The following is an 18936-nucleotide window of genomic DNA, read 5'->3' as shown; positions in this document are numbered from 1 at the left end:
GCTCTGTTTTAATCTGACCTTAGAATAGCTCAACTCCTTTTGAGTCTTCAGGGCTATAAAGTACTTAACCCCTATTTCTGGTGTTTCTCCCAAGGGTTATAAAAGGTGTGTGTCTTTTCACTGGAGGAAATCATAACCGACCAGATCGGGTATGGATTCGTGAGTGGACTCCCACTTATAATAGATTTTTTGTTGTTGTTAGTCTCTGGTTGACTTCGTATTGTAATCTCCACAAATACTGTTTCTAGCTTTCCTTGTTATTAAAGGTGCCAGTCCCAATTCATGCTAATAGATATGACTTCATGTAATTTCCTGGGCTCAAAGAGCTATGAGACTCCAGTTCTGGTTTGATGGTCTCTCCATCTTAAAATATCTGTAGCCACCTCCTGTTTGTGGTCTCAAAAATTCTCACCAAATTAACCCATTCCCCTTTTCCTTCTCTCCAAATTCAATCCTTGTGCCTAGACTATGTATGCCATCCCTTCCCACTTCCTCTTTCCACCACTACTTTCCTAGGGTCTTATATTTTCAATACCTTATTATCCACTGGCTTTTTCCTTTCTGTTTCTCCAGTTTCCATTGTCTAAAAAAAAAAAAAAGTTTGTGTTGTCACTACTTCCAGTTGCTTTACTATCAACCTTCTTTTCACTGTCAGATTTCTCAAAAGATGCAGTGATGGCCTTCACTAATCCCCATCCTCTCCTGAAAAGGCTTTTTCCCTTTCTTTTAAGACACTTCCTGGATTTAAATCTAGCTGGTTTATTGGTCTTCTGATTTATTTCCTACCTCCTCCTCTCTCTTCCATCCCATAGTTCAACCCCTAGCTTTCTGTTACTCTCTACTACATTCTTTCTCTAGGTCTCCAAAAATAACTGTTTGTTCCTGATTTTTCCTTAACTAAGGGTCTTTGTGTTTGGCTACTTGCCAGGAAGCTCCAGCTTAAAATTTAACATTTAAAATATTTCATCTCTCTTACTTTAATTTCCCAATTTTTTCTTAATAACATTGTAATTTCAGCATAGTATAGTGATTAAACACATTGTGGAACCAGACTGCTCTGAAAAGCTATGTAACCTTAGGCAAATCCCTGTGTCTTACTTTCCTTAACTGTAAGATGCTAATAACAATACCCATCTCATAGGATTGTTATGTGTATTAAGCTATTTAATACACATATACATACACAGCTCCATATACAGACACGCCATATATATTATTACATTGTTATTTTTATTGTACTAAGAACTTTTTAGCATTTTTTTAAGGCTAAGTAGTCAGCTTTCAGAGTTTATAGGAATCTAAAATTTTTTTTACTTTGCCTTCACACTTAATAATTGAGCTGGTATTTACAAATAATTATGTAGTCCCCTAGGCTCTTGTAGGGCCAGACTTGACTCTTAAAAAAGCCTGAGTCCTATCCTACATCATTCAAATCTCTTGCTCTTTCTTCCACTGCTGCTGTCTTAATTTTAGCCCTGCCCTCTCCATCCCCTCCCACTGCCTTACCAAAACAATTGTAGTAGCCTTCTAAACAGTCTTTCCTTCATTCACCTCTCTTTTTAAAATACAACATTGTATACCTACAAAAAAGCTTTCTATGGCTTACAAAATAACATCTCTAAAATACTTAATGACATTCAAGGTATGCTTTGATCTTTTTCCAATTTCTATTTTGTCACCCATTCTTCATACTTGCTGATCTTGTTTGATCAATCATAAATGTAAGAAAAGGATAGATTAATTCATCCTTTAGCTATCTGGTAAGATAAAGTAATAGAGGTCCCATAATATGTTGACTTTGTTACAGAATTACATATTTTCCAGGAACCTCTGCTTTTATGAAATTCTTAATAAAGATTCCAAATCTCTTGACAAAGATTTGCAAATACCACAATTTTCATTACCAGCTCCAAATCATAGATATGATTGGTATATTGTTGGAGCACAAAAAAACAATTCCCCAAAATATGGTGCTTCAGCATGCTAAGAGCTTTGAAAATTGAAAGGCCTCAGAAATAAGCCTCAGAACCAAGGTCTCAGTCTGACCTTTCCCCTGTCTCCCTGTCTCTCTGATTCTCTTTCTAGAAGCACCAAGAGGAACGTTCCCTTTGAAATTTTCTTGTCTGACCAGGAAAGTTTCTTTCCAAAAGAAATGCAATTGTTTTAAGACTCCCTCCCAGAATCTCATCAAATAACCAGGAAATATCAACCACCAGAAAAGAGACTGAGAGTCACAATGCTCAGACAGACTTTTATTCTTCTGAGGGCAGCCCCAAGAGATTGCTTAGGGGACTTTTTAAAACAATCTTTGTTCCCGTAAAACTCCATACTTCACCTTCCCATTAATGTCTGCCTCCCACCTCCAGGGTCCATTCATTCTCCCTAATGATTTGCTGTCCCTCAAAAAAATTACCCAATTACTCAATGCGGTACAGAAACATATATCCTTTTTCATAGGGGAGAGAGGAGATGGGAAATGTAGACAATTTTTTTGAGGGACAGCAAATCATTAGGGAGAATGAAACTTTTCAGACACATGCCCATTAGAACTTTATTTCAACTCAATTTCTTAGCCAACCTCGTCCAAAAGTAGATGTTTAATGTCATAAATAGAAACAATGCATTCCACATTTTATGAAATGAGTGGGCATTGAGCAGAAGTTCCTATAGTTTATTTTAAAAGACTTTTTATACAGTGTGGTTTTACCTGGAGTTTTAAATTGCTTTCTTGTTTTCCTTGCACATATACCAAGCCATAATGTTTCTGAAAATTTATTAGCTATATAATTAACATTTGTTAACCAATAACATGAAGGACTTCGCCTCATAACACTGACTATGTAGATAGGACAAGTCCTTTAAAAATTTGGTTAGACTTAGGTCTTTTTCCTCTGTATAATTTTAGTGTACAAAATATTTCAATTATTCCACTGAACTTACAGCTCTGAAAGAGACATTCAATCAACTTTTTTTTTTTGATGAAGATAATGGTGATATTCCTTTCACAGAAAGTCTTTTTAAAGTAACATTCGATTCATTACTCTTCCCTTCTCTTCCCCTTTTGCAGAGTTCCAGATGTACCTACTGAATATTTAGACCAGGCGTCCTCAAGCTACGGCCTTCGAGCCACATGAGGGTGTTTTTGCCCTTTTGTTTTTTTACTTCAAAATAAGATAGATGCAGTGTGCATAGGAATTTGTTCATAGTTTTTTTTAAACTATAGTCTGGCCCTCCAACAGTCTGAGGGACATCGAACTGGCCCCCTGTTTAAAAAGTTTGAGGACCCCTGAAATTTTAGACCAACGAGGTTTTCTGATCAAACTTCCTCACCTTTCACTTTTACCACCTGTACAAACCCTGTATCTGGGGATCATGACCACTGTCTCATCTTAATCTCCCCCAAATCAAGTATTCTTCTTTTGCATTTTTCGCTTGGTTACAGGACATTTGGTGTTGCTTAGACCTTTGCAAAAATCAGAAATGGTTTTCCCTTCTTTTCTACTCTTGCAATTAAGGTGTGCTGCCAATTGGTGGCAGTAATGTGCCATAGTGTCCTACCTACTTGATTAAACCATGATTTTTCCATTTCTTTTTTAATACTAAAAACACAATTCTTTCTGAAAATGAGCAATCAATTCTGTCCCATTGTTGGTAATAAGAGGGACCCAGAATACCTCCCTTTTAAGAATCAGTAACCTAGTTACAGGCAAAACTCCATCCCCCAAAAGTAGAGTGCCAGACTGCTCAGATATTTAAGAAAAAGAAATCTCACAAGCAGAGGGCTAGAACTAGTGTTGGTAAGAGCTAAGTGTTCTTACATATTGTTTAGAATGGAGAATAAAGTATCAATAGAACAACCATTTTCTTAATCCAAGTTTCTTGGTGTCCTTGGAATTTCCACCTAACTGCTTATTCCAAAAAATCTGAATGTGACTTGGCTTTCTTTGGGCAATCATCCTTGACAGAATAGATGTCTAAAACATTGTGTCCACATAGACAGAGAAAGCAGCCTCTCATTTTATTTTCAGTCAAAGAAACGCACACATGGCAACAAATAAAAGGAAACAAATTAAATTATAACAAATAGTATAAAAGAACTTTTTTTAATTTGTATTTTATAGACAGTGTCTTGCTCTGTCATCCACTCAGGCTGGAGTGAGTGCCATGGCACAGTCATAGCTCACAGCAGCCTCCAACTCCTGAGCTTAAGCAGCTATCCTGCCCCAGCCTCCAGAGTAGCTGGGATTACAGGTTTGAGCTACCTTGCCAAGCTACCAAAGAATTTATGATGAAAAGCAACAAGCTGTCATGCTAAATCTTTCTTCCTCAAGGCCCTACTTCTTTATGTGTTTTTATTTGTTTGAAATTACTTCAGTTTTTCTAAATATGCTCATGTCAACTTTAGACTGTATCTAATGATTCCCTACTATGAAAGATATGGATTATGCTAATACCCCCTGGTCCAATATTTAATAATTACATTCATTTTAGCTCTTTTGTTGGTTTTCTTTGTAATTTTAAATAATACAATGTAAAACCCTAGATAATATTTTAACTTTAGATAGTATAGCGACTTTCTGCTGTTAACACTGCCGTTCTTTCTTCTCAACTTCTGCTCACCTCCTGTAAAGTCAAGAAGTTTTTTTGGGCCGGGCGCGGTGGCTCACGCCTGTAATCCTAGCACTTTGGGAGGCTGAGGCGGGCGGATCACTCAAGGTCAGGAGTTCGAAACCAGCCTGAGCGAGACCCCGTCTCTACCAAAAATAGAAAGAAACTAATTGACCAACTAAAAATATATATACAAAAAATTAGCCGGGCATGGTGGCGCATGCCTGTAGTCCCAGCTACTCGGGAGGCTGAGGCAGTAGGATCGCTGAGCCCAGGAGTTTGAGGTTGCTGTGAGCCAGGCTGACGCCACGGCACTCACTCTAGCCTGGGCAACAAAGTGAGACTCTGTCTCAAAAAAAAAAAAAAAAGAAGTTTTTTTGTTTGTCCATAGGTCGACTCAAAGTTAACAGCCAGCTTCCAGACTAAGGAGTGTGCTAGGATTACATTTTCCTCTCTATAAGACTACTCTGAAAACTACTAGAAAGCCACTCAAAGAAAATTTTGCAGAGAATCAAGATCAAATGGATTGTCTTCCCTCATTATCAATTGCCCAAATATTTGTGCTTCATATTTAGGTCACAAACTTGTATAACTTTGTTTTTCCTGGAGTTTCAAGTTGCCTTCCTTGTCCCTGCATATTTTACCAAATTTAGCATACCATGCTCTTCCATGTTCTCTTTCCTTTTACAAAAATGCTCTCTCTTTTGTCTCCCTAATGAACCTTTGACCTTTTGCCTAACCTGTACCTCTGCCTAAGTACCACTGAGGATTTCCCGCTACTGTGCTCCAAGGTTGGAGCCACTCTTTTCTAGAATCCATGTCTGTCTTGGTTTATCTTCTTATCTTGCTGAAGAACTTCCCCAGTAGCTACTTATGAAAGAATGGGAGGTACAGTTTCAGTTTTTGGATATTTGAAAATATCTTTATTCTGCTGGGTCAGTATAACTGAGTTTGAAGTTACTTTCAATCAGAACTCTCAAGGTACTGTGTAGTGTATTCTAGTATTCAGTGACAATGATAAATTGGATGGAAGTGTGATCTCATTCTTAATAGATGATTAGTCTCTTCATCCCTTCATTACACCAGAAACTTACCATCATGTACATGTTTAATTTACTTTATTAATAGTATTTATAAATCATCTCTGGGTTAAAATATTTTATGAAAACATACTGAATTCACTTTGTATGGTCTTTCATTGAAAGTGTGTTATAATCAAGTTCCTGCTCTTTCTTTTTTATTTTTTGAAACAAGGTGTTGCTTTGTCACCTGGAGCTAGAGAGTGCAGTGGCGTCATCATAGCTCACTGCAACCTCAACCTCCTGGGCTCAAGTGATCCTCCTGCCTCAGCCTCCTGTGTCTCTGGGACTGTAGGCATGAGCTACCATGCCCAGCCTAATCAAGTTATTTCTAAAAACAGAAAGGCTTTTTAATATAAATATTACATGCATGTGACTAATCCAAACAGTGAAAAGTTTCTTGCCTATTTTTCCCCCTAGCATCTTTTATCCCCAGAGGCAGCCACTGTTACTCATTTCCAAAAGCTTTTAGCTTTCTCTTTAATCTTAGTGTTCTGACATTCTAGGGATGAAAATTTAATAACTTATCAAGATCAGAATTGCATGTTTTTCTTTCTGAATCAATGTAAGCAAGAATTAAAAATGAATATAAGTATCTTCTACTAATGATACCTAGTCAGATATACATTGAGTACCTATTACTATATATAGCAAATATTTGGTATCTTCTTATTTGGTACAGCTTTATTGAGAGATGATTGATATATTTAAAATGTGTAATTTGATGATCTGTGATATATATGTATACCCATGGAACCATCACCACAATCAAGATAAAGAATATATTCATCAACTTCAAAAGTTGCCTCATTGCTTTTTGTAAACTATCTTTCCCCCGCCCCCTTTATTCATCTTCTCCCCAGGCAACCACTGATCTGTTTTCTGTCACTATAGGTTAATTGCATTTCCTAGAATTTTACATAAATGGAATAATACATTATATACTTTTTATGCCTTGTTTCTTTACTCAACATAATTATTTTGAGACTCATCCACGTTGTTTTGTGCATTAATTGTTCATTTCTTTTCAGTACTGCTGTAGTATTCCATTGTATGATTACACTACAGTTTGTCCATTTACCTGCTGATGGATGTTTGTACACAGTTTTTGTGTTATAGTAAAGCTGCTGTGAACACTTAGACACTGTGATTATGTGTCAATGGATTTGGTCTTTAGGCAAACTAAAAAGGCTATCTGTAGACAAAAGGCCAAAAATTCAAATGACTTTCAGGAGCCAGACCAGTAAATCTGGGGATGGGGCAGGGGTTAGGGTGAGGAACTAGGTGTAATGAAAGCAACAGTTCAGGCTTTTTGGTAAATGATGCACTGACACTTGGCCTCTGTGTTGGGAGGGGTGGAGACTGTGACACAAGAGAGCATATACCCAGTACATGTTATAGCAAGGCAGCTGCTTCTCAAAGTCAGCTGATTGTCCCTGCACTGGCCAATGTTAACAAATCTTTTTTTTCTTTTTTTCTTTCTCTTCTTCTCATGAGGGCTATCATAAGTTCAGATTTTTATGGGAAGTTTCTTGATTTTGTTTTTAATCTTTAAGATGATAACATTTTCTTCTAAACTATGGAAATAAATGAAAAATAAGATTAAGGAATCAGACAAGAGGAAATAAAAATATTGGCTTGAATAAAAATTCTGATATTTGTTTAATTGGGTACTGAATCTATGAGCATTCATTGTTTTAGTCTCTCTCCTTTGAGTCATGTTTGCAATTTTCATAATAAATAGGATTTATAAAAATTACCTTAGATAAAGCCAATTAGAGAAAGAGTTTGGTTTGGCAAATGGGCTTACTAATGGTTCTCTCACCCCTACCCACAACTGAATGTATCACCCAGTCACAGGCAGAACTGGACAACCTCCAGAACTTCCCATGGGATTCTGGCCTGCCCCATAAATTTACAACATGGAGAACAAGATAATTTGTTGAATCCTACAGACAAGCCAGGGAAGAAAGAGACAAAGAGAAAGAAAATGAGACAGAGACAGAAACAGATAAAACTCAGAAATCTCATCTAACAGAGAAATTATTTCTACTTCGACTGAGGGGTTCTTCTCATTATTTTTCCTCATGAGGAGTGGACATTTTCTCCCCTTTATGAAAACAAGAGATTTAAATGTTTCATTCCTATGGTGGATATTATGATGCTCCCAAAATCTCCCTTCAAGTAAGGACTTGTCACAGCTACTGGATCCACTGTTGCTGAGTCTTTGGTACCTTCAGGATTGCTACATTTGCAGAGAGCCACCTTGCCCAAGGTTAGGCTTCTTCCCAGGGTGGCCCACATCCAATTGCTGATCAAAGTGAGGATATAATAACCTGACCATTTTAGCTCAACTTGAAACAACTCTGAATCAGTCAAAGCTAATATCCCAAACTCCCTATGGGACTTGCATAATCTCTGCCCAATACTGCTTCCTTCCCCTCTATTCCAGAAGTGTTAATCCCAAGTACACTCCTTAATAAATACCCTGCCTTTTAAATTCTGTCCCATAGTCTGCTTCCCAGGAACCTAACTTGTAACAGTTGGTGCCAGGAGTGAGGTCTGAGAAAGCAGTCACTAAGATGTGGTTTTGGAACATGACCACTAGCTGTCTACCTGACAGTAAGTACCCCTATCACAACATTACAGTCCAGTTGTTAAAGCTTTCATGTGTGGTGAATGGGTTGGGACACCAGTGAAAGGGTATACATTTACTGATATGATATATTAAGCATATGAGAAATATGAGGAAAATAGCAACCTTAAGGACAATGGAATTGAGTGGTATTATGGACTGAAATATGTCCTCCCAAAACATATATGTTTAAAGCCCTAACTCCCAATGTGATCATATTTGAAGATGGGGCTTTTAGGAGATAATTAGGGTTAAATTAGATTACGAGGATAAGGTCCTAATCTGAAGGATGGGTAGCCTTATGAAAAGAGGAAAGAGATCTCTCTCTTTCTTTTTATCTGTCTCTCCATGCACACACTAAGGAAAGGCTATATGAGGATAAAGCAAGAAAGCAGCCATCTGTAAGCCAGGAAGAGAGGGGCCCTCACCAGGAACCAAGTGAGCTGGCACCTTGATCTTGGACTTCCTAGCCCCCCAAACTGTGAAAAATAAATTTCTGTTGCTTAAGCCACTCAGGTTATGGTGTTTTTAAATGATAGCCCAAGCTAGCTAAGACAAAGACTATTGCTTAGCCAGATTGATGCACTGGAAGAAAGATTATGAAAAGGTGACAGTAGTTAATCGCCAACTCAAAGCTAACAGTGAAGGTGTTAGTAACTCACAAAATGGCTCTCATCTGCAGTAGGAGGCCAAAATAAGCTAAAGAACAAATTCAGTCAAAGTACTTAAACTTCAAAGAAGATTAAACTTCTAATCAAGACAGGTATATCAAGCCAAAGTTAGAGCCCTACTTGGGAAAGAATGGGGCTTGACACATTAGATGAGGACATTCCCAGAAGTATCCCACCCCTCTCTATTAAGACATATCCCTCTCCCTTTGCTTGAATATGGTGCAGAGACCTCCCCCCATCAAAATAACAAGTGTCCCAAACCCCTCAAGATTTGCTTTCATGTTGTCTCCTCTCTAGTATGCCTTAACTAGTGTTAAGTCTCAATGTACTGGATATGATAATGAAGGAAAGGAATTATAACTCAAAGAATCTTTAATATCTAGCAAGTATGAACTGGGATAATATGTAGGGGATTAAATTTTGAGGGTACCTAATGAAGAGCAAGGGAGCATAATGTTGAATAAGGGAGAGATATATTTGGGAGCACTCTCCCAATACTCAGAATTTAAAACCATAGCAAGAACTCCAGAAAACAGTGTGATTTGTTACTAGGATGGTTTCTAGAAGGATGAAAAAAGTGAAGGCTCATAATAAGTAAGGTTAAAATGCCATAGTTGCCATGACAGACAGTAAAAGAACAAATTTAAAGAATCAAAAAATTGGTTATGCTAGAGAGCATATACTACATAAAGAGGGAAAACCCATCAGATGACTAGTTTATAGAAGGCCAGGAGGATACATCACATTTCAAGGCCATTAGAAATACACTGTTATTAGGGGCATCAATATCACTAAGAGGTTCAGTAGTGACTTTCTATAGGCAAGAGCTTATGGTAAAAGAGACTATTAAATAACTAGGTCTACTGATAGCAACAGGGATAATAGGACCCCAAAACAATAAAGAACAGGTATGATGTTTAACTGTCAGAAGTAAAATTGGACAATTATCATAATATATGTTCAGAGGGGCAGTCAGGGGGAGGTGACCCACAGAGAATACTATGGATAATTAATATAATTTGGTGTCCTTAGGAAAAAAATTGATGGGAAGCCAAAGAGGGCACATTCATTTGATGATACTTTGTATCATCAAATGAATTTAAGGATGTATGGCCAAGAGACTGAGGCAGTCACCATATTTAAAATAATGATTCTTTGACAAGATTCCAAATATGGATCCATTTTTTGATGTGGAATCCATTAACTCAAGGAGAGATGAAGTCTCCATGAAGAAGTAACCTGCAACACCACAGTGCAAATATAAAGACTTTCTCAATCCCTCCCTAAATGTTGTTCCAGAACCTTTGGGCTTAAGGCCATTTACCCAGGTAACTGTGCACTAGGAAATGGTAATACCTAAACATTTCAAGGACTCTTGGTCACAGAGTCTGAATTAACATTGATACTTAGAGACAGAAAAAAATTGTCATGATTCTCCATGTTAGAGTAGGTGCACACAGGGGCCAGGTAATAAATGAAGTCCTACCCAAGGTGCTATGGTAAGAATGCTTGTATTGCCCCCAAATTCATATGTTAAAACCTAATCCCCAAAGTGATAGTATTAAGATATGGGGCCTTTGGGAGGTGATTAGATCATGAAGATAGAACTATCGGGAATGGAATAAGTACCCTTGTGAAAGAGGCCTGAGGGAGCTGCCCTACTCCTTCCGTCATGTAAAGACACAGGAAGAAGGTGCTCTATGAGGAAAAGGCCCTCACCAGACACTGAATCTGCTGGCACCTTGATCTTGGACTTCCCAGCCTCTAGAACTATGAGAATTAAATGTTCATTATTGATAAGCCAGCTAGTTTATGGAATTTTATTATAGCAGCCCAAATGGACTAAGATACAAGACCCATATCACAGTGGGTCTACTCATCTACAGACCCATATGTTGGTCATTTCCACAGTTGTCAAATATATAATCAGAATAGACATGCTTCACAGTTGTCACAAGCCCCTCATCAGGTCCTCAGCCTATGAAGTAACAACTATCATGATGGTGAAGGCCAAATTGGAAGCTTATGAAACTGACTTCCTCCCCTAGCCAAGATACAAATCAAAAACAGTCATGTTGGAGAAATGATGGAAATTAATGTCACTATGGTATGGTTTGAATGTGTCCCACAAAAAGGATGTGTTGGAAAGTTAATCACCAATGCAACAGTGTTAGGAGGTGGGGCCTAATTAGAGGTGATTAGGACATGAGGGCTGAGTAAGTGAATTAATGCTTTTATTGTGGGAGTGGATTTGTTATAAAAGGAGGAGTTTGGTAACTAATGGGGATTGCATTGAATTTATAAATCACTTTGGGTAGTTGAACATTTTCACAATGCTGATTCTACCTATCCATGAGCATGATAAATTTTTCCATTTGTTTGTGTCCTCCATGATTTCTTTCCTCATAGTTTCATAGTTCTCCTTGTAGAGATCTCTTACCTCCTTGTTAAATATATTCCTAGGTATTTTATTTTCTTTGTAACTATTTTTTTTTGAGACAGATTCTCACTCTGTTGCTTGGGCTAGAGTGCCGTGGCATCAGCCTAGCTCACAGCAACCTCAAACTCCTGGGCTCAGGCAATCCTCCTGCCTCAGCCTCCCAAGTAGCAGGGACTACAGGCATGCGCCATCATGCCCGTCTAATTATTTTTGTGTATATTTTAGTTGGCCAATTAATTTCTTTCTGTTTTTAGTAGAGATGGGTTCTTGCTCCTTCTCAGGCTGGTTTTGAACTCCTGACCTTGATTGATCCTCCGGCCTCAGCCTCCCGGAGTGCTAGGATTACAGGCATGAGCCACTGTGCCTGGCTTTTTATAACTATTGTAAATGGTATTCCAGGAGACTCTTGGTGGAATGATTGGAGTTTTCAAGTTATAAGATCAAATCATTAGTGAACAGTGAAAGTTTGACCTCCTCTTTTCTGATTTGGATATCCTTAATATTATTCTATTGCCTGCTTGCTTTGGCTAGGACTTCCATCACTATGTTGAATAGAAGTGGTGACAGTGGGCATCCTTGTCTTGTTCCAGTTCTTACAGAGAATGCTTTCAACTTTTCCCCATTCAGTATGATGTTGGCTGTGGGTTTACTATATATGGCTTTTATGATTCTGAGATATGTTCTTTCTATGCCTAGTTTGTTGAGGATTTTCATCATGAAAGTGTGCTGGATTTTTTCAAGTGCTTTTTCTGTATCTGTTGAGATGATCATATGATTTTGTTTTGCTTTTGTTTGTGTGGTGAATCACATTAATTGATTTATGTATGTTGAACCACCCTTGCATCCTTGGGAAGAAGTCCATTTGGTCCTGGTAGATTATTATTATTTTTTTTTTGATGTGCTGTTAAATTCTGTTTGCAAGTATTTTATTGAGGATTTTTGCATCTATATTCATAAGGGATATTGGCCTGTAGTTTTCTTTTTTTGTTGTGTCCTTTCCAGGCTTTAATATCAAGTTGATACTGTCTTCATAGAATGAGTTGGGAAGGATTCCTTCCTTCTCAATGTTATGGAATAATTTCTGTATTATGGGTACCAGGTCTTCTTTGTAAATCTGATAGAATTCAGCTGTGAATCCATCTGGTCCAGAGCTTTTGTTGTTGTTAGAGAGTTTTTTATTACTGTTTCGATCTCACTGTTCATTATTGGACCGTTCAGGAGTTCTATTTCTTCCTGGCTGAGTCTTGGGATGTTGTGTTTTTCCAGGAACTTGTCTATTTCCTCTATGTTCTCTTGTTTGTGTGCATAGAGAGTTATGTAGTATTCATGAATGATGTTTTGTATTTCTGTGGTATCAGTTGTAATGTCACCTTTTTCATTTCTGATTGAGCTTATTTAGATCCTTTCTCTTTTGTTCCTGGTTAATCTAGCAAGAGATTTGTCAATTTTGTTTATCTTTAGAAGAACCAAATTTTTGTTTCATTAATCCTTTGTATTGTTTTCTTGTTTTAAAATTCATTTAGTTCTGCTCTGACCTTCATTATTTCTTTTCTTCTGCTGGCTTTCGGTTTGGTTTGTTCTTCCTTTTCTAGTTCCTTGAGGTGTGACGTTAGGTTGTTAATTTGTGATCTTTCAGTCTTTTTTTTTTTTTTTTTTTTGAGACAGAGTCTCACTCTGTCGCCCTGTCTTGAATGTAGTGGTGTTATCACAACTCATTGCAACTTCAAAGTCCTAGGTTCAAGCAATGGTCCTGCCTCAGCCTACTGAGTAGCTGGGACTACAAGTGTACACCACCACTCCCAGCTAATTTTTTTCTATTTTTTGTAGAGACAAGGTCTCACTCTTACTCAGGATGGTCTCAAACTCCTGGCCTCAAGCAACCCTCCCACCTCAGTCTCCCAGAGTGCTAGGATTACAGACAGGTAACCATGTCCAGCCTTTCTATCTTTTGATGTATGTATTTAAGACTATACATTTTCTCCTGAGGAATCTTTTGCTGTGTCCCATGGAATTTGATAGCTTGTCATACTTCACAGATCTAGAAAAATAATTCTATGCTTTGTTTGGAACTAGAAAAGAGCCCAAATAGCCAAAGCAATCCTAAGCAAAAAGAACAAATCTGGAATTATCACATTGCCAGACTTCAAACCATACTACAAGGCCATAGTAACCAAAACATGATAGTATTGGTACAAAAAAAAAGAGATGTAAACTAATGGAACAGAAGAGAGAACCCAAATACAAGACCATCTACCTACAATCAACCAATCTTTGACAAAGCAGATAACAATATACACTAGGGAAAAGAAGCCCTATTCAATAAATGGTGATGGGAAAATTAGATAGCCACATGCAGAAGAATGAAACAGGACCCCTCCCTCTCACCACTCACAAAAATTAATTCAATATGGATAAAAGACTTAGACTTAAGGCAGGAAACTGTAAGAATTCTAGAGGAAAATGTAGAAAAAACTCTTTTAGATATCAGCCTAGGCAAAGAATTTGTGAAGAGGACTCCAAAGGCAATCATTTTTGCAACAACAAAAACTAATAAATGGGATTTGATTAAACTCAAAAGCCTCTGAACAGCTAATGAAACAATCAACAGAGGATAAACAACCTACAGAATGGGAGAAAACATTTGAAGCTACCCATCTGATAAAGGGCTAATAACCAGAATTTACAAAGAACTCAAACAAATCAGCAAGAAAAAAACCAAACAACCCATTAAAACGTGGGCAAAAGACATGAACAGAAGTTTCTCAAAAGAAGAAAGACGAATGGCTAATAAACATATGAAAAATGCTCAACATTGCTAATCATCAGGGAAATGCAAATTAAAATCAGAATGAATTATCACCTTACCACAGTTAGAATGGCTTTTATTAAAAAGTCCAAGAACAATAGATGCTGGCATGGATGCAGAGAGAAAGGAATGCTTATAAACTGTTGGTGGGACTGCAAATTAGTACAACCTCTATGGAAAACAGTTTGGAAATTCCTCAAAGAACTAAAAGTAGGCCTACAATTTGATCAGCAATCTCACTGTTGGGTAGTTAGCCAAAAGAAAAGAAGACTTTTCATCAAAAGAGACCAGCACTTGAATGTTTATTACAGCATAATTCACAATTGCAAAGATGTGGAATCAACCCAAGTGCCCATCATTTTTTGAGTGGATTAATAAAATGTGGTATATGTATACCATGGAGAACAACTCAGCCATTTTAAAAAATGAATTAATACCTTTGTAACAGTCTGGATAGAACTGGAAACTATCCTCCTTAGTGAAGTATCTCAAGAATGGAAAAACAAACACCACATGTACTTACTATTAAATTGGAACTAACCGATGAACACACATGTGTATAGAGGGAATTAAAACTTGTGGAAATCAAGCAGGAGAGAGGAGGGAATAGGGAAGGGGAATAAATCAACTTAATGGGTACTATGTACACTACTTGAGTGACAGGCACACCTATAGCCAGGACTCAAGCATTACAAAAATGATCCATGTAACCTAAAACATTTGTACCCCCTTAAAATTTTGAAACAAAAAAGGAGTTTTGCCCCCTTTTACTCTCTCTCTCCTACCCTTCTACCATCTGTAATAAGATGACACAGCAAGAAGGCCTTGCCAGATGCCAGTCTATTCAGGTTGGACTTCCCAGCCTCCGGAACACTGAGAAATAAATTTCTGTTCACTTTAAATTACCCAGTCTGTGGTATTCTGTTATAGCAGCACATACTAAGACATACTCCTAAAGATCTAAAGGATTCAATGGTGGTGATCTCCATCATACCTCCATTTTATTCACCAGTCTGGTCCCTACAAAATCCAGACTGATCTTGGAGAAAAATACAAGATGTATGTCTTTACTAGAGCAGAGTAATGTGGACACCGGTACATGGTATGTAACCATTAATCTTAAAATTACATTCTTTTCCATCTCTCTTGGGAAAGAGAATCAGAAACAGTTCCCATTTACATGGAATACATAACAGTATACATTTACGATTATCCCCTAGGTTATGTTAATTTTCTCACCCTCTATCATAACATACTATGTCATAAAACTGTAAAGGGACTGAGATTTTACCGCAATTTGCAAGCTATCCTGCCACTTTCATGGATGCTGGCAGAAGACATGAGACTCCTGGGTCAGAGTCAGAAGACTTTATTGCTTACAGCACAGCAAGTAGCAAGGGCTTTATGTTTGTACCAGTTTCCCTTGCCCTCAAGTACTGTGAGGAAGATGTGGAGTGATGTAAATGGAAGCTCACACACAGTGAGTTTGTGTCATGGTTGGAGTATTTTGAGTTTAGAGAACCCCAATTGTTTATCAAGCTAGCTACCCAATCTTTTCCCAAGAGGGAGGCATTATCTTTTTTATACAAGGCAATAAACAAATCTATCATTTTCTCTGAAGAAATATACTATTCTATTTTTTAAGGTTGTTCACTATACAAACATCCTTGTAAAGATATTTCAGAGCAAAAGCTGTTGATGTGTTGATGTCTCTGTTCTTAAGATGTGTAGAAACACAAGAGATACATGGAGAATTGTCTTCCAACTCTGAGCCTTGTAGGGTTGGAAGTACAGGTCCCCAAAGAGAACACAATTTTACCAGGGAACACAACAAGACTCCTGATGAGCGACAAGTTATATCTCTCAACTTGGGCCCTTTGTGTTCTTTGCATCCAGGGACCAGCAAGCCAAAAGAAGAGCCACCATTCTGGCATCAGGAGACACAACAGAAGCATGGAAAAATATGTTTGGCATTCAGGTGGTTCAACTGGGGATGTACTGGTGCACCCTTGCCCAATTTTGAAGATAAGTGAACAAGTATATTCAACACAAGCTTGAAAAGGACATAGGGATCAGGAGTTCATACCCTTCAAGAATGAAGGTCTGGGTCATGCCAACAGATATGCCACTCAAACCAGTAGAGGTAATAGCTGAGGTTAAGTGTAACCTAGAATGGATAGAAGACAAGGGAAACAATAAGTATCAGTTGCAGCCCTGAAACTAACAGCAATGACAGGCACTATATTTTGTTCTATAACCTTATTTTTCTAAATTTTTCACAGAAAAAGAGGCTCACCTAATCCTGGTGTTCCTGCTTCTAGAATATATGTGAAGAAGTAGATCTGAACAGAACAAGACTGTGGTAGACACTGTGATATGTTGCTCAGGTCCCCCTTTAATGAAGGATTACCCCAACTTCTGGAAATGCTATTAGCTCCTTCAGGGATGGCCGCAGCTGCATAGCAGCCTGCTCCTTCCCAGAATGACCCATATTCAATGATCAATGCCAGGGTAAAAAGGCCTGCCTGTCTCCAGTTTAAGATAACTTTAAAGGGCCATTTCAGTTCCAGAACTCCCTGTGCGGTCAGGGGAGGCTATTAATTGGCTTTTAGCCCACCTTAACTTCTCCCTCTGTTCAATTCTGCTTCCTTCCCCTCTCTTCCACAGATGTTGACAAGAAGGGCACCCTTAATAAATATTCTGCCTATTAAACTTCACCTCAGAGTCTACAGGGGACTGAGACAGCCACTTACAGTATATCTTTAGGATAGATTACTATGTACCTATTAAATAGATATAATACTTCTATAATATGTATTGGATTAGAAAGAAACCCAAGGCACATTAAATTAAACAAAATCAGGTTAATATAAACTAGGAAAAAATCTGGATATATACTTTAGTGTTAACAGTATCTCTGGATAGTGGTTTTCATTTTCCTTTTTACAACTTTCCTGTATTTTCTGAGTATGTATATTTAGTACATGTTATTTTTGTACTCAAAAAGTATAGCAAAGCTATTTTCATTTTGGAAAATCAACTTTATAGAAAATAGATAATCTCTTAAACAGCTGTAATAGTAAATTGGTATAGATATTCTGGAAAGTAATAGTAAATCTTTATAAAAAGTACAGGATTCTCAAAACAATAAATTGGTATGGATATTCTGGAAAATTTTTTTGTTTTTTATATTTTTGTACACATTCAAAATTTTCTATCATAAACATATACTATAATAATCAGATAAAAATATATTTTAAAACTAAATAATATTAAGTGTTTCATACATTTGAATGTATTTGTTTCCAGAAACTGAATAGAATTACAAATATCATTTTGTATTCTACCTCTGAGACTATATAATTGTATTTAATTTGTCATAACAAATCATAAAAAGAGATGACATTAAAACACTAATGTTGATATTTAAATAATTAAAGAGCTATTAAAATAATTGCATCTAATTTCCACTTCTGAGAAGATTCTTTTAAGTTAGAGCTAAGGCACTGAATGATCCTTTTAAATGAATGGTCTCTAAGCATATGTGCCATAGCATATATCTATATCTTATATCTAAGATATAAGATATAGATACCTTATATCTAAGATATCTTATATCTAAGCATATATCTATATCTAGTCTATGAGGGCTCCTACTAGAAAGAATCAGGATCCAAGAATCTGCATGTGCCTCCCAGAGGTTGAGACCAAGATAGTTTATGAGTCCTAAAAGGGATTTCCCCTCTGACAGAAGTGAGGGGAACCTGAGAATGGACAAGTTCCTACAGGTCATGGTTTCATGAACTTAACAAATATATATGAGTGCCTATTGTATGTAATGCACCATGTTGGATGTTAGGAAGACAATGATGAACAAGACATAGTCCCTACACTCTTAGACATTTACATTCTATCAGAGCATAAAAGCATTAAACAGTTAATTATATAATAACTACATTACATATAAGTGATTAATTATATGAATACTAGGTATATAATAACTATTCTAATTGTTATAAGTGCTATGAAAAAGTATAGGATTCTATGAAGCTACATAATTGGGACACCTGACTTGTATGAGGATTATCAGAAAGGCAGCTTCAAAGAAATGATGCTTTAACTGAGACCTGAAGAAAATGGGTTGCCAGGGAGGGGGTAACCACATGTACAAAGGCCCTTTATCAGAAAGGAACATGGAGCACTCAAGGAACTAAAAGAAAGTCAGTATAAATAGAAGGCAGAAAGCCATAGAATGCGCAAAACAGTCCTGGGTCCACTCTGGCCCTTTTCCAGCTGTACCTTTCCCGTGGAGTGAGGAATTCACAGGGACAAAGGGACATGCCCATCTGACGCCTGTACCATGCTTCTTTCTAGAATGTATTCTGGGTACCCTGAAATTCTCTGCCCAGATGTCTCTGAATGTGCTTCCAGGGTCTTGCAAGTCTCCTCCTGGGCCTGTCCTTTTGAATGTGGACCTAGTTACTGGTGTGCACAATTCTGGGTCCAAAAGTTGTCCAAAGGGCAGCTGTTTATCAGGAATGTGAAATGTGCAGTTTTGGGTGACCACATATGTACATGTGAGGCACCTTTGATGCTGAATGGAACCTGAGATGGGAAAAAAATGTGAGAAGGGCCAGGGCTCACTCTCCCTGGGCCAGAGTCTTCATGTCTGAAAATCCTAAAGGCAGACCTGTCTG

The 18936-nt window shown here is 37.5% G+C and overlaps 1 long non-coding RNA gene across 1 annotated transcript in view; it reads right to left on the bottom strand.

Moving 5' to 3' along the window:
• Window positions 1–415: 415 nt before the first annotated feature.
• LOC105884064 (uncharacterized) overlaps window positions 416–18936 on the bottom strand; it is a 113473-nt gene continuing 94952 nt past the window's right edge. The window contains exon 4 of the long non-coding RNA XR_012920223.1: window positions 416–583. This is a non-coding gene — a long non-coding RNA (uncharacterized LOC105884064). The remainder of the gene's footprint in view (window positions 584–18936) is intronic.

Source organism: Microcebus murinus, chromosome 1, assembly GCF_040939455.1.
Source record: "Microcebus murinus isolate Inina chromosome 1, M.murinus_Inina_mat1.0, whole genome shotgun sequence".
In the NCBI taxonomy this organism is placed as follows: domain Eukaryota; kingdom Metazoa; phylum Chordata; class Mammalia; order Primates; family Cheirogaleidae; genus Microcebus; species Microcebus murinus.
Note: the sequence above shows the minus strand (reverse complement) of the source record. Positions and strands in the feature narration are given on the sequence as shown.